Genomic DNA, 14,418 nt, shown 5'->3' on the forward strand with positions numbered 1-14,418 from the left:
AATTAGATTATGGTGAAGGTTGCAGAACTCTATGAGTATACTAAAGGCTCTTGAATTATATGTACACTTTAAACAAGTGAATTTTATGACATGTAATTATATCTCACTGTTTAAAAAAAATCCAGTTATCTCAATCCCTGAATTTGGATCAAGGTATTTTGGATTGCTGTTGCCTCTGGGCACTGGCAGAAGAAAAAAAAGTGAAATCCTCTCTGGAGAATGAAAATGTCCTCTTGGGCCACAAATTAATTCTGATTTTGCAAATACAGTGTTAAACAAAAACTTTTTAAATGGCTAGGCACACAAAGAAATAAGATAACATAAACAAGAACCAGCAGAAACAACAAATATTAGATCCATGAGGACTCCAGCTATTTGAGTTATCAATCACAGACTTAGAAAACTGTGCTTAATAGATTTATGATGATAAAAGACAAGATTTTAAGTTTTGGCAAAGAACTAGAAACTATAAAAGACATAGTAAGTTTGAAAAAGAACCAAATAGAATTCCAATATGAAAAATATACTAACCAGTGTTTAAAACTCAGTAGGTAAAAATAATAAGAAATGAAACACAACTGAATAGACAATTACTGTAACTGAAAGAAAGCTCTGAAAAAAAAATCCAGAATAGAACATGGAGACATGAAAGGATTAAAAACAGTGATGAGAGGGTAAAATAAAAAGAAGATGCTGTGAGAAGATCTAAGTTGCATATAATTGAAGTTCTAGAACACAGATAAAAAAATGAATGGAACAGAAGAAACATTTGAACAAAACAATGGTGAGAATTTGCCAAATCTCATGAAAGATAACAATCTGCAAATTCAAGAAATGTTACAAACCACATGCAGAATAGCCATAGCAGTAGTAATAACAACAACGACAGCAACAACAACAATAAATGCACATCATAGAAAATCTGCCAGAAAGCAATGACAAGGAAAATAACCATGAAAGCAGTCAGGGGGAAGTTTTTTAGGTCATCTAGCATAGCAATACTACTAAAAATGGAGGGGAAATTTTTTATTCTGATTCAAGAATATCTATAGAAAACCTACAAAAAACTGTCAGGCTTAATGGTGAAATGTTGAAATCATTCCCCTTGAGATCAGATTAAGGATTCCCACAGTATTCTCACTATTACTACTTTTATTCAACAGTGTACTAGAAATCCTAGCCAATCCAGTAAGGCAAGAAAGTGAAAACAATTGGTGAAAGATTGGGAAAAAAATTTTACATGTCATGTTTTGAATGTGATTGTTTGTCTGAAAAATCCAAAAAGCTTCACAGATGAGTTACCAGAATTAATAAATTAGTTTGACAAGTTTGTAAGATATAAGATCAATAGACAAAAGTCAGTTGTATTTCTCTATACCAGTGTAAAAAAATTGAAAGTTTCAGAAACAATACCATTTATAATAGCATAAAAGTACCCAATATTTTACATTGAATAAAGGTATTCACAAATATTTCACAGAAAAATAAAAAATATTACTGAGGTGAAACAGTGACCAAAAATAAACGAAATGATATTCCATGTCATGGGTTAGAGGATTCAAAATCATAAAGATATCCTCTTGCTCCAGCATGGTGTAAAAATTTAACACAATCCAATCAAAATTCCAACAGCTATTTTGTGAAACTTGAGGTGATTCTAAAGTTTATGTTGGAATTTTAAGGGCCAAGATTTGCCCAAGACTATAATTAAGGAATGTGTGCAAGGATAATAGCCAAAATTTTAAATAATAGAAAGTCCAGAAAAAAAGATGTATAGAGATCAACACCTAATTTACCCCCCCTAAAAACAAATAAATAAAATAGAAAGGCAGAGAGCACAAGGTAAATGAAGACCTTATAAATATGTAGTGCTGGGACAAAGAAATACTCACATGGCAAAAAAATAAAATCTTGACTCCTATCCCACACATACAAAATCAATATTTCATTAACTGTATGTCTACATGTAAAATACTTTTTATCGTTTTAGATAATTCAGAGCAGAAAAATAATTCTTAGGTGGGACATAAAAAATCATTAAATAAAGGAAAATATTGATAAATTGGACAGTATTAAAATTAAGAACCTATGTTCACTTAAGATAACATTAAGAAAGAGAAAAGACAAGCTTTAAACTAGGAGAAGATATTTGCCACACATAATGAAGGGCTTGTGTCCAAAATATAAAACAAACTTCTTATAAATCAGTAAGTAAAAGGGCAAAGCCTTCACAATGGAGGATATGAAAATGGCTAATACAAATGTGACAAGGGCTCAGCTTCATTAATCGGAGAAGGAAATGCAAAAATAAAACCACAATGAGATACTGTTGCACATCTAGCAGAATGACTGAAATTAAAATTTTTAAAAAATGAGAAGGAGAGCAATATCAGGAATTGGCAAGAATGTGGAACAATAAATCTCACACACTGCTGGTGGGGTACAAATTGGTACAATTAATTCAGAAACAGAAATGTGTGCCTGTGCATTAAGATACATGTATAAGATTTTTCATAGCCAGGAAATAGCATAATTCATAGTACTGAAATCAACCAAAGTATTCATTCTCAGTACTAGATTGAAAAAAATAAATTCATACAATGGAATACTCTACAACAATGAAAATCAACAAACTACAGCCATATGCAGTAACATGGATGAATTTCACAAATGTCATATTGAGTGAAAGAAGTCAAATATAAAAGAATACATAGTATAGACTTCCATTTATATAAATATCAAAAATAAGAAATTAAACTCCTCTGTTTAGGGATTCATGCTTAAATGGTAAAATTATGAAGAAGAGTAGAAATTACTATATATGTCACAATAGTGTTTATCTTTTGGGAGAGGTAGGAGATAGTCATTGACTATGGGTTATATGGGAATTAATCTAGGTCAGGGGTCCGTACGTCACAGCCTAGAGGCCAAATTCAGCTTCCTTCTGTTTTTGTCCATAAAGTTTTATTAGAACACATCTATATCCTTTTGTTTACAGTTGTCTATCAGTGCTTTCACTACAACAGATTTTAAGTAGTTGTGACAGAGTCCATATGTCTGCAAAGCCTGAAACGTTTACATCTGGCCCTCTACAGAAGGGGGAGTTTGCTAAACTTCGTTCTGGGTGATTGTTCCATGAGTGTGTTCATTGAGCTTTATGGTTTTTGCTTGTATTTTATATATGTATTACAGTTTTTAAGTTAAAAAGATAAGCAGTGGAATGTAGTAATTGTTCTAATGCAAACATTAACAAATCACTGGAAACCAGCAAGGGGTTCAGAACTCTTGAGTTGTGAGAGTATAAGAAGGAGTGTCATGGGGCTTCCCTGGTGGCGCAGTGGTTGAGAGTCCGCCTGCCGATGCAGGGGACACGGGTTTGTGCCCCGGTCCGGGAGGATCCCACATGCCGCAGAGCGGCTGGGCCCGTGAGCCATGGCCACTGAGCCTGCGCGTCTGGAGCCTGTGCTCCGCAACGGGAGAGGCCACGACAGTGAGAGCCTGCGTACCGAAAAAAAAAAAAAAAAAAAAAAAGGATTGTCAGAGTAAGTGATCTTGAATCTTGTTTCTTGAGTCAAGAAACACGAATAAGATTGTCCCAGCTGCCTGAAATGGAGAAGGACATTAGCAGCACAGGTACCAACGTGTGCGAAGGCAAGAGGTGTGAGAGAAGAGGGCACATTTGGGAGAACAGATATAGTTTGGTGAGGTGGCATGGGAAGAGTGCTAAGAAATGAGGCTGAGGAGGTAGCTGGGATCTTGACAAAAAATGATAGGGGATGTCATGGTTACAGCTTTAGAACTGACTTTGCAGAGGTGGTGACTAAAGGGCATCAAGCAGAGATGTGAAAAACTCAAACTTGCAAAATAAAATATTAAGATGATTTTGGCAACAGTACAGAGGATGAGTAGGAAGAGGACGAGACCTGAGGGGGGAAAAGACAGCTAGAAGACTGTTGTGTTGCCGGGAAAGGAGCAATTTCAGCAGGCCCCTGCAGCATATGCCAAGCTCATTTAAAAGCCATTTTTGCCTCCTGCGATTTCTGTGTTCACTGGTGCCGTCCTGAACTTATCTCAATCTGTCCCTCACATCTTGCTCAGTTTGCATCTTAACACATTCAGCAGGTAATCTTTACTTTGCCTCTCAGATTTGAGACATGATCTTGACTCTAAATAAAACACAGGAACAAGCTTGTGTTCCAAGCCAGGGTTACAGGGTAGCTGACAGGCAGTGCCCACTAGCCATCTGTATGATCAGGTCACCCAAGGTGGCTGTTCTCTTGTTCTCTGTACCTCCCCTGCTTGACCAGTCCCTGCCTCACCTACACCCTACTCACCTGAATGACCTTCTCTCTTAATCATAGAGCCTAATCAGTAAATGCCTATGTATTAATGCTTGCCTCTGGCCCCAGCTACTGATTGTTCTAATCTTTGGATCAGAACTGTCTCTACTATGACAGTTTACCAAAGGGGCAATGAGGGACATGCTCCTCTGCTGGTTTCCCTGGTAACCCATGAGCCAACCTGATGTCAATTCCCTCTGTAACTGGTAATCTCCCTCTTCCCCTGGGAGCAAAGACTGCTGCCACATCCTGCCCTCTGTCTGCCTCACACGGTGGAGTGTTGCTCCAGGACCTTGCTTCAGACATGTAAGACCCCTCATCTATTAAACCATTGATGTGTCTGTTGCCGACGCTGGTCTCTCTCTTTGGTCTTGAGGCTGGACAAGTGCCAGGCTTGCAGGCCTGCAGGGTGCAGCCCAACACCAGCTTTCCCTTTCCATGGCTGACTTCAGTAGCAGCCACCATCAACTTCTCATGCAGCTCCTCCTGGCCTAGTCCGTTCAAGCCTTCACTCGGCTATTTCCCATGTATTACTTGGATGGCTACTAAGTGGTGGACATTGAGCTTTGTGTCAGATCAGAAAAAGTCAGACACATTCTATGCCCTCCAGGAACTCTCATTCTTGTAGATAAAGACAGATATATCAGCCAGTGAGTGAAATGGAGGGTTTGGGGCTTTGAGAGACATAAAGACATGGCACAGGGGGCACAGAGGAGGAAGTGGTCCATTCTCTTGGGATTCAATTTTGAAAAGGGATGTTACTTTTAGAAGGACTGTTGAGCAGATATTCAGGAGAAGCAACAGCTTGAACCAAGCTACAGAGCCGAAAAAAGGTCTGTTGTGCTAGGGGAAACTTTCTGAGACCTTGCTGTTTGCATGGTTGTATTAGTAAGCAGCTGACCATGTTCATATAGAAGGCAAAATTAATATCTATTCTTAAGATGAAGATAGTCTGAAGAAGATATAAGAAAAGTGAATAGGTGCTCCAGAGGAGGCTAGGTACAAATCAAAGTAAAAACAAAAACAGAACCCAAAACCCACACAGACAGGTTTTGTCATGGAATGACATGGTACATGGGAGTTAAGGGAAGAATATTTTGCAAGAAGGAGAGAGTGTCCACATGTGTTAAATGCTTGAGACTTTGTGTGAGAATAGAGAACTGATTCTTGAGTTTGGCGACGTGAAGTTCATCTATGAAAGTCATTTCAGAGGAGGAGTAGGGATAAAGCCAAACTGGAGTGGATTGAAGAGAGAATGGCAAGGAAGTGAAAACAGCTAATACAGAAAACTTCTGAGGAATATTTTGCAGTTGAGGGAGGTACAGAAATGGAGTGGTAACTAACTGGAGAGAGAAGACTAAGTTGGTTAAAGTCATACTTTGGAGAACATTTTTCACATTGGCAGTGGGAACCCCTGAAGATTTCAGAATCAGAAAATTCGTTGACAGTGTAGGGTTGAGAAGAGGAATGGGGCAGTAATGACTGGAGGGAGGGGTGAAATTGAGAGACCGGTGAGCAGATAGTCCAGGAATAAGGGGGAAAAGATATGAACCTGGGGGGTGGCCAGCAGGATGGGAATTACCAAACAGAAATGAGGGCCGTTATAGAAGAATAGTGATCTTTGCTGAAAGATTTTCAGCAAAATACCCAAATCACTTACTCAGACAAAACAGTAGAGCTGAAAGGAATCAAAGTATGATCTGACTTTAAAGAAGAAGAAACTGAGACCCAAGAAAGGAAGGCATTAAAGCATATATCTTACATGGAAAGAAGTTATGTTATATGTACACACATACATGTGTGTGCATCCAGAACATAAATATACCTGAGGACATCCCAGTTAGGGGTCCTGGATATGATCATCTGAGCAGTTGGCTCCTTGGTCTTCAACAGCCCCCATCTGGCAAATGGCAGGATCATAGGCTTTCCTCATTCGTGTCTCTTAGGTGTTCCCCAAAGGGCAGGGCCATGGTACACATCATCAGAACTCGCCGTCTGCTCTGGAGGATGTCAGCTTAGAAGCTGGGTTCCTAGGGCCTCTTCTGCATTTCTGTTCTGTGGTCATCTTGAGTCTGTCAGCTCTCACTCTCTGTCCTCTGCACATCTACCATCCTGGGTTGACCAACTCTCCTGACACTCCCAGTGTGGCGGTGCTACCTTGCTGTGCTCCAACTCCAGTTAGGATTTGGGTACCTGCTCTCCATCTTGCTGCCACCCGGAGCTACTCACCTCTGAATCAGCTGTTGGTAAGGAGGCACTTCCTTTTGTATTCAACTGTTTTGGAAGGGGAGTTGCTTAGGCCCTGGTGGCACAGTGCTTTAATGTAGTGTCCACTCTTCCCCCTGGGTTTACACATGCTTGCTTAAAGGAGTGGGGGTTGCTGGCTGAAGGCATGTTCAAGGGTAGACTCATTGCCATTGCCATTCAGGCATCGCTGCTGACTCCAATGCAGGGTGTCTGGTTCCTTCATCACTTATGGGGTCCTTCTTTCCCTCCCAATGGCTTGGCTACCCCAACCACTAGGTAGGTATGGCTATATCCCAACTCCAAGTAGAAATCCCAATAAAGTTATTTCCTGTAGATCTTTAAGCTACACATGAAGCCAAGGATGTGGTTAAGCCTGTGTTATGTATCCTCATCTATTCCATGACAATAAAGGAAGCTTTGTTGGGAAGTCTCCTCTAACTTGACACTAGACTCCACCTAGGGCAAGTTACTAGACCAGTCTGGGTCTCATTTTCCTTATCTGGGAGGGTGAAAAATGTAAATATAGATAAGGCCCTTAGAATAACACATCTCATTCACAGCTGGCATCTCAGCTCTGATCCAAATAAGGGTTGTGTGTATAATCACATGTTTACATATCAACCATTTACATACATGCATAGCCACTTCAATTGCAGGAGACTTACAGAAGCGAAAGTAGAGTTTAAGTGAAAATGTTCCCAGATACTGCCTTTCCTTTCTTTTAGTTTTCTCTTCCTCGAAGCCCAGAGTATGACTGCTGCCTATAGGAAGATTCCACGCTCCTCTTAACCAGGAAAGAGAAAGCAAGGGACATTGAGAAGGAGAGGCAGGGGAAAGTTGAATGCTTAGAGCCTAGGATTGACCTGTTTGAGATCTCCATCTCCATTTTGACTTTATCTGCAAGGTTGCTTTGTGCACATGGACATGGTATGGTGGGAGTATTTAGGCCTTTGATAGGTGGGCTGATGTCTATGGCAGACAGCAAGAGACCCTATGAGGCAGAGACTGAGCAAAAAACATCAGTATGTAAAACAGCATCAAATAGACTCATCTGGAGCTTACTTAGCAGGAGGAAGATGGATACAGTCAGAGCTCTAGGTAGAATGGAGAAGTGTTTATAAAGTACAGACACTCAGCTTTGTATTTATTAACCCTCAGAGGGATGAAGATCAAGAAATTCAAAATTGGACCAGTTGTGTGTGTGTGTGTGTGTGTGTGTGAGAGAGAGAGAGAGAGAGAGAGAGAGAGAGAGAGAGAGAGGGAGAGAGGGGTGGGGGGCAGCGGAGACAAGCTGAACAAGCTGGGGTGATCCCATTCTTTAAGATATGGCTAAGACAGATAAAAAGCACCATATCTAATTGTGGATATTCTAAATCACTCCCTAAGATTTCTGTAAATTTCTAGAAGGGTGTGTGTCTCCCAGGACCCCCACTGACCACAGTTCTACTTCCACTGAATGCATTCAGTTTATAGATCTTCTCCATACCCTGTTTACCAACCTGCCTAAGCTGGAATTTGGTTTTGCCTCTTAGCTGCTGCATGACTTTGGACAAATTACTTAACCTCTCTGTGCTTTTGATGCCTCACTTACAAAATGGTGAAAACACTACTGCTTATCGGTTTGCCTTGAGTTTATTAAATTAATGCATTACCATAAAGCACGTAAATACATTAATGTATGTAAAGAGCTTAGAACACCACTTGGCATACAACAAGTATTTTTACAATATTGTAATTATGCTGACCTGATATTAGGCATCAACCCAGATTTTGAGCTCAGGGTCTCTTCTTTCTTTTTACCCAAAACAGCCCTACTCAAAAGGTTGTGTGTATGCATGTGTGTGCAGAAGACTTTACAAAAGACTGGGGAGATGAAGGAATTTGCATTTCATTTGTAACAACTTACAAACCAACAACTTACAAGTTCAGAGTATACAGTTCCGCTCCTCAAAGTTCCTCACACATTTCCAGTTTGATCTTATTCCTCTCAGTCTCCACTCATCCCACATTTCTAATCTTAATGAATGTGAGTAAGTTTGCTGTCTGTTTTTTCATCTTTAGCTCTACTGACCTATGCTCTCAGGGTCTCCTCATCCACCCTCAACCTGTTTATCAAGAATCTTCTTAAGCGTGAGTATTTCCTTCTTCTATAAGCATATATCAGGCAGTAGATACAGTTTCTAATGGTTCTCATGAATTCTTAGATATTGAAATATGTTGAAAGCAATCTGATTAATTATTTTATCATTTGAGGCATCAGTGGGGCTGTAGGTTTTCTGTAAATCTACATTTTCACACCTCAGGCTGCAAAACTAATACAAGAGACTCTGAGCTCCTAGAGAGAAGAGATTGAATCTGTCATCTTTTTATCTGCAGCAAACCCCAATAGGTGGCTCAAAAATTGATGGACACTTGTAATTCACTGTCTATATCTTTTCAGTAGGAATGAAATAACCTTCTTCTGGGAGAAGGCTTCAAGCCTGGTATTGCAGTTACTGGGTGTAAAGTTGTGGAATTTCTTCTCTACCATCATCGTAAATCAAATGGGCTCAGCTAGGTACCAAAGAGACCCAAATGATATTTATTCCATGGCATAATCCCAGGATCTTTTAAACACCATGAGTAATTCCCATTCTCCTCACTCCACAGAACTTGACATCTAACTTTCTGTTATTGCAATAATTCCTATTGGTATTCTGTTTCTTCTGTGGAATAGTAAATAATTTTAAATTGCTACCAAATTTAACAGTTTGACCACAGTTATTCCTCTAGTGGGATATTCCTAGCAGAAGAAAGGATTGGGAGAAGTGGTTTCTAAAAGGGAGAGGTGACATTCTTTTCTGTACAGACATTATCTTCCAAAAGACAGATATTCCTTCTGTTTCCTGTACAATTTTGTTTAAAGTATATTTGTAATAAAGACAGTTACTTTGTTTTTTTATGTTTGACTGATATCTTTTACGGTCCACCTCTCTCTTCCCTCTCTGTCCCATATATGGACAAGCTGGTAAGAAAGCCCAGGTAGTCTTTCTTTTGTGCCTGTGACAGTTCAAATCATGCACAGGAACCCTTGCTCTAGCCACCCTCCCTGAAGCAGGCTGGGCCTGGGACCCTTTGCTGCAGTGCTGCAATGCTTGCACGTGGACAAACATCTCCTCAAGCTACAAAATACAAAGAAACTATAAGGGACTAAAAATAACTGCATGAATGTGCAGTTGGGGCAAATTATGGACAACAAGATACAAAAGGACCAGAAAAACCCAACTGCCACTTCTGAAGAGCTGGAAGCAAAAACAGGGTGTCAGGAGCAAAAGCAGGGTACTGTGCAAGCCCCCTGCACTCAACACCACAAAGGGGTGGGCAGAACACTTAAGCCACCCTCCAGCCTGACCCCTGGACACACCCCTACGCTTACCCCATACATGGAATCAACTCGAGCCCTCCCTCCCCCCACCAGGGAGTGAGCAAGGGAACCTGTTACTTATTTTCCAGCCTTGCCTGAATTTATCTGGCCTCTGATCAATTTCTGTTGATTGAGGAAGACCAAGAACCCTGGTCAGTATCATCCCTAGTCACCATAAAAACCCCAAGTCAATCTTCTTTTCCTGCTCTCTCAAGCCATTTTGGGGCCTGCTTGGGAGCCACCCTGCTCTCCTCAGAAAGTCTCATTTTGTGAGTAATAAATCTTCTCATACTTTCTTGGGGTGTGTGTGCGCGCGCGCATGTGTGTGTACGTCCAAACCAGACTTTGAATAGGTGTCCATCCTACCCCTATAGTGTGTCTGCAGCAATTTTATTAAATATTTAATGCATATGAGAGAATATTTATATGTTTAAAGTATCAAAGCAGCAATTTAAAAAAGTTCTAGACCTGTCATTTAACCTCAAAAATAGAACATTATCCATATATTTGAAGTGCTTTTGTCTGATTTCATGCCTCACCCTCTAGAAACCAATCCCCACCCCAACTCACCAGGGTATTAATTATCCCGGATATTTGATTGTTTACCACTCCCCTTATTGTATTTTTACATTTTAACCACAGATATAAGTATTCCTAAATTATATATTTTTGTTTTACATGTTTATCTACTCAATATAGACAAAGTCATACTGTATATACTATTTAGGTATTTTTTTCCTCAATATTATATTTGAAAGTTTTATTTATATTGATTCATGTAGCTGTATGCATTCATTTTCTCTACTATGTTGCATGTCCATTGTATGACTATATTACAAGTGATTTATGGATTCTTCTTTCAGTGGACATTTGGATTTTTCCCCTATATTTTGAACTTATATGTAATATTGCTGTGAACATTCTTGTACATAAGCTCTGGTAAAAATGTGCAAGAGTTTCTGCAGCATGTATGCCCAGGAGTGGAATGTCTGGGTCATACAATATCCAGTTTTAACTCTGTTTGAGGATGACAAACTGATTTCCAAAGTGGCTGTAAAAATTTACCTTCCAATTTCAAATTTTCGTTCAATTTCCAAATATAACTATTTGGACAAACAATTTTCCCAGCAACATTTATTGGAAGGTTCTTAACCCACTGATCCATATTGTCACCTCTGTCATAAATCAAGTTTGCATATATAAGTTGTCTGTTTCTGAGTTCTCTATTCTGATCTATTTATTAGTCTCTTTTTGTCTGTTTCTGTATAATTTGGGCTTATGAATATAGCTTAGTCATAAGCCTTGATATCTAATAGAACAAGACTCCCACTTTATTCTTTTTCTTCAGGAGTTTCCAAACTATTCTTGCTCCTTTGTTCTTACATAGAAATTTTAGAAACAGCTTATTGAACCACCAACCAGAACAAAACAAACAAAACTTCTTAGGCTTTTGAGGATTGAATTGAATCTATAAATCAATTTGTGGAGAACTGACGTCTTTGCAGTATTGAGTCTACCTGTATATGCGCATGGCATAACTCCTCATTTACAGAAGTCTTCTTCAGCATCCTTTGAGAAACTATTACAGTTTTCCCCAGGAAGGGCTTGCCAGGAAGTACTTGGCCCAAGATTTCTCGTGTAGTTATGTAATTTCTCCCCTAATAAAAAACTTGATTATCTCCTTTCTGCTTTTGTAAAATTTATTCTGTATTTTTCCGCTAATGTCTAAAGTTAGAACGCTTAGTTCATTAATTTTGAGCCTCTTTTGTGCTTAGTTAGGAATATACAATTATCCATTTCCCTCAAAGTAAGACTTTAGCAGTATCTCACAAGTATTGAATATGAAATTCTTTATCATTCAGTTCTAAGAAATTTTCTGATTTCTATTATGACTTTTTTGGCCTGCATATACGTTTTTAAATTTCTAAACACATGGAAGTATTTCTATTTGTCTTTTTGTTATTGATTTTTAACTTAATTTTATGGTTGTCAAGTAAGTATTCTGTATACCAGTTTTTTGAAAGTTCAGGGGACCTGTTTTATGCAGTATCATAAAGATTTTGTGCTTGAAAAGAACGTATATGCTGTAGCTGTTGACTGCAGTGTCCTGTATATGTCCTTTTCACTGAGCTTGTTAATTGTGTCTCTCAGAGTTTTTATATCGCCCCTTTTTTTGGTCTGTTTAATTTACTCTGAAAAATTAGTTAAAATCCTCCCTTTTGCTGGTGGATTTGTCCATAGATTTTGAGGCTATGTTATCAAGTGCATAAAGTTTAGAATTATATTTTCCTGATGAATCGAAGCTTTTACCATTATGCATTGACCATCTTTATTTCTAGAAATGCTTTTTGCTTTGAAGTCTATTTTGTATAATATCAGTATGGCTCCATCAGATTTCTTTCTTTATTTTTTTTACCAAATTTATTTGTGTAGTGTTTTCCCTATACTTTGACTTTCACACTTTCTCTGTCCCTGTTTTTGATGAGGCACTTATGAAGAGCATAGAGTTGGATTGTTTTTGTTGTAGGCTGACAATATTTGACTACTAATTGCGTAGACAATTTCCATTTATTGGAATCAGTTTTTTTTAATTAATTAATTTATTTTTGGCTGCATTGGGTCTTTGTGGCTGCATGTGGGCTTCTCATTGTGCTGGCTTCTCTTGTTGCAGAGCACGGGCTCTAGGCACGCGGGCTTCAGTAGCTGTGGCACACGTGCTCAGTAGTTGTGGCTTGCGGGCTCTAGAGCACAGGCTCAGAAGTTGTGGCACACGGGCTTAGTTGCTCTGCGGCATGCGGGATCTTCCCGGACCAGGGATTGAACCCATGTCTGCTGCATTGGCAGGCAGATTCTTAACCACTGTGCCACCAGGGAAGCCCTGAATCAGTTTTATATTTGGTATGGTAGATTATTTTATTATCAAAATATTCACTGACCCTTCCTAACAGCTCCTCCTTACAAGGCCCCTCTCTTCCAGGCCTATCCCTGTTAAAGTATTATACTTCTAAGGCCATTAACATCTAAGCCCATTAACAGGCTTGACCATGTGATTTTATGTATTTATTTATTTATTTTAATTGTATTTATTTTTTATACAGCAGGTTCTTATTAGTTATCCATTTTATACCTATTAGTGTATGTATGTCAATCCTAATCTCCCAATTCATCCCATCACAAAGCGTCCCCGCCCCTTTCCCCCCTTGCTGTTGATATATTTGTTCTCCACATCTGTGTCTCTATTTCTGCCTTGCAAACCGGTTCATCTGTACCATTTTTCTAGATTCCACATATATGCGTTAATATTAGGGAATGTTCTAATTTCATTCTTTTACATGTAGCTGTCCAGTTTTCCCAGCACCACTTATTGAAGAGACTGTCTTTTCTCCATTGTATATCTTTGCTTCCTTTGTCATAGATTAGTTGACCATAGGTGTGTGGGTTTATCTCTTGGCTTTCTATCCTGTTCCATCAATCTATATTTCTGTTTTTGTGCCCATACCATACTGTCTTGATTACTGTAGCTTTGTAGTATAGTCTGAAGACAGGGAGTCTGATTTCTCCAGCTTCGTTTTTTTTCCTTCAAGACTGCTTTGGCTATTCAGGGTCTTTTGTGTCTCCATACAAATTTTAAGATGTTTTGTTCTACTTCTGTAAAAAATGCAGTTGGTAATTTGACAGAGATTGCACTGAATCTGTAGATTGCTTTGGGTAGTATAGTCATTTTCACAATATTGATTCTTCCAATCCAAGAACATGGTATATCTCTCCATCTGTTTGTGTCATCTTTGATTTCTTTCATTAGTGTCTTATAGCTTTCTGAGTACAGGTCTTTTACCTCCTTATGTTGGTTTATTCCTAGGTATTTTATTCTTTTTGTTGCAATGGTTAATGGGATTGTTTCCTTAATTTCTCTTTCTGATCTTTCATTGTTAGTGTATAGAAATGCAAGAGATTTCTGTGCATTAATTTTGTGTCCTGCAACTTTACCACATTCATTCATTAACTTTACTAGTTTTCTGGTGGCATCTTTAGGATTATCTATGTATAGTGCCATGTCATCTCAAACAGTGACAGTTTTACTTCTTATTTTCCAATTTGTATTCCTTTTATTTCTTTTTCTTCTCTGATTGCCATGGCTAGGACTTCCAAAAATATGTGGAATAATAGTGGCAAGAGTGGACATCCTTGTCTAGTTCCTGATCTTAGAGGAAATGCTTTCAGTTTTTCACCATTGAGAATGATATTTGCTGTGGGTTTGTCGTATATGGCCTTTATTATGTTGAGGTAGTTCCCCTCTGTGCCTCCTTTCTGGAGAGTTTTTAATCATGAATGGGTGGTGAATTTTGTCAAAAGCTTTTTCTGCATCTGTTGAGATGATCATATGGTTTTTATTCTTAATTTGTTAATATGGTGTATCACATTGATTGA

General features: G+C 38.8%; 1 protein-coding gene across 1 annotated transcript in view; it reads left to right on the plus strand.

The window, feature by feature from the left end:
* Positions 1-8,700: 8,700 nt before the first annotated feature.
* Positions 8,701-14,418, plus strand: part of SLC8A3 (solute carrier family 8 member A3) — a 199,266-nt gene continuing 193,548 nt past the window's right edge. The window contains exon 1 of the mRNA XM_067028279.1: positions 8,701-8,717. The gene's annotated coding sequence lies outside the window, so the exon portion shown is untranslated. The remainder of the gene's footprint in view (positions 8,718-14,418) is intronic.

This window comes from Kogia breviceps, chromosome 3 (genome assembly GCF_026419965.1).
Source record: "Kogia breviceps isolate mKogBre1 chromosome 3, mKogBre1 haplotype 1, whole genome shotgun sequence".
Classification (NCBI taxonomy): domain Eukaryota; kingdom Metazoa; phylum Chordata; class Mammalia; order Artiodactyla; family Physeteridae; genus Kogia; species Kogia breviceps.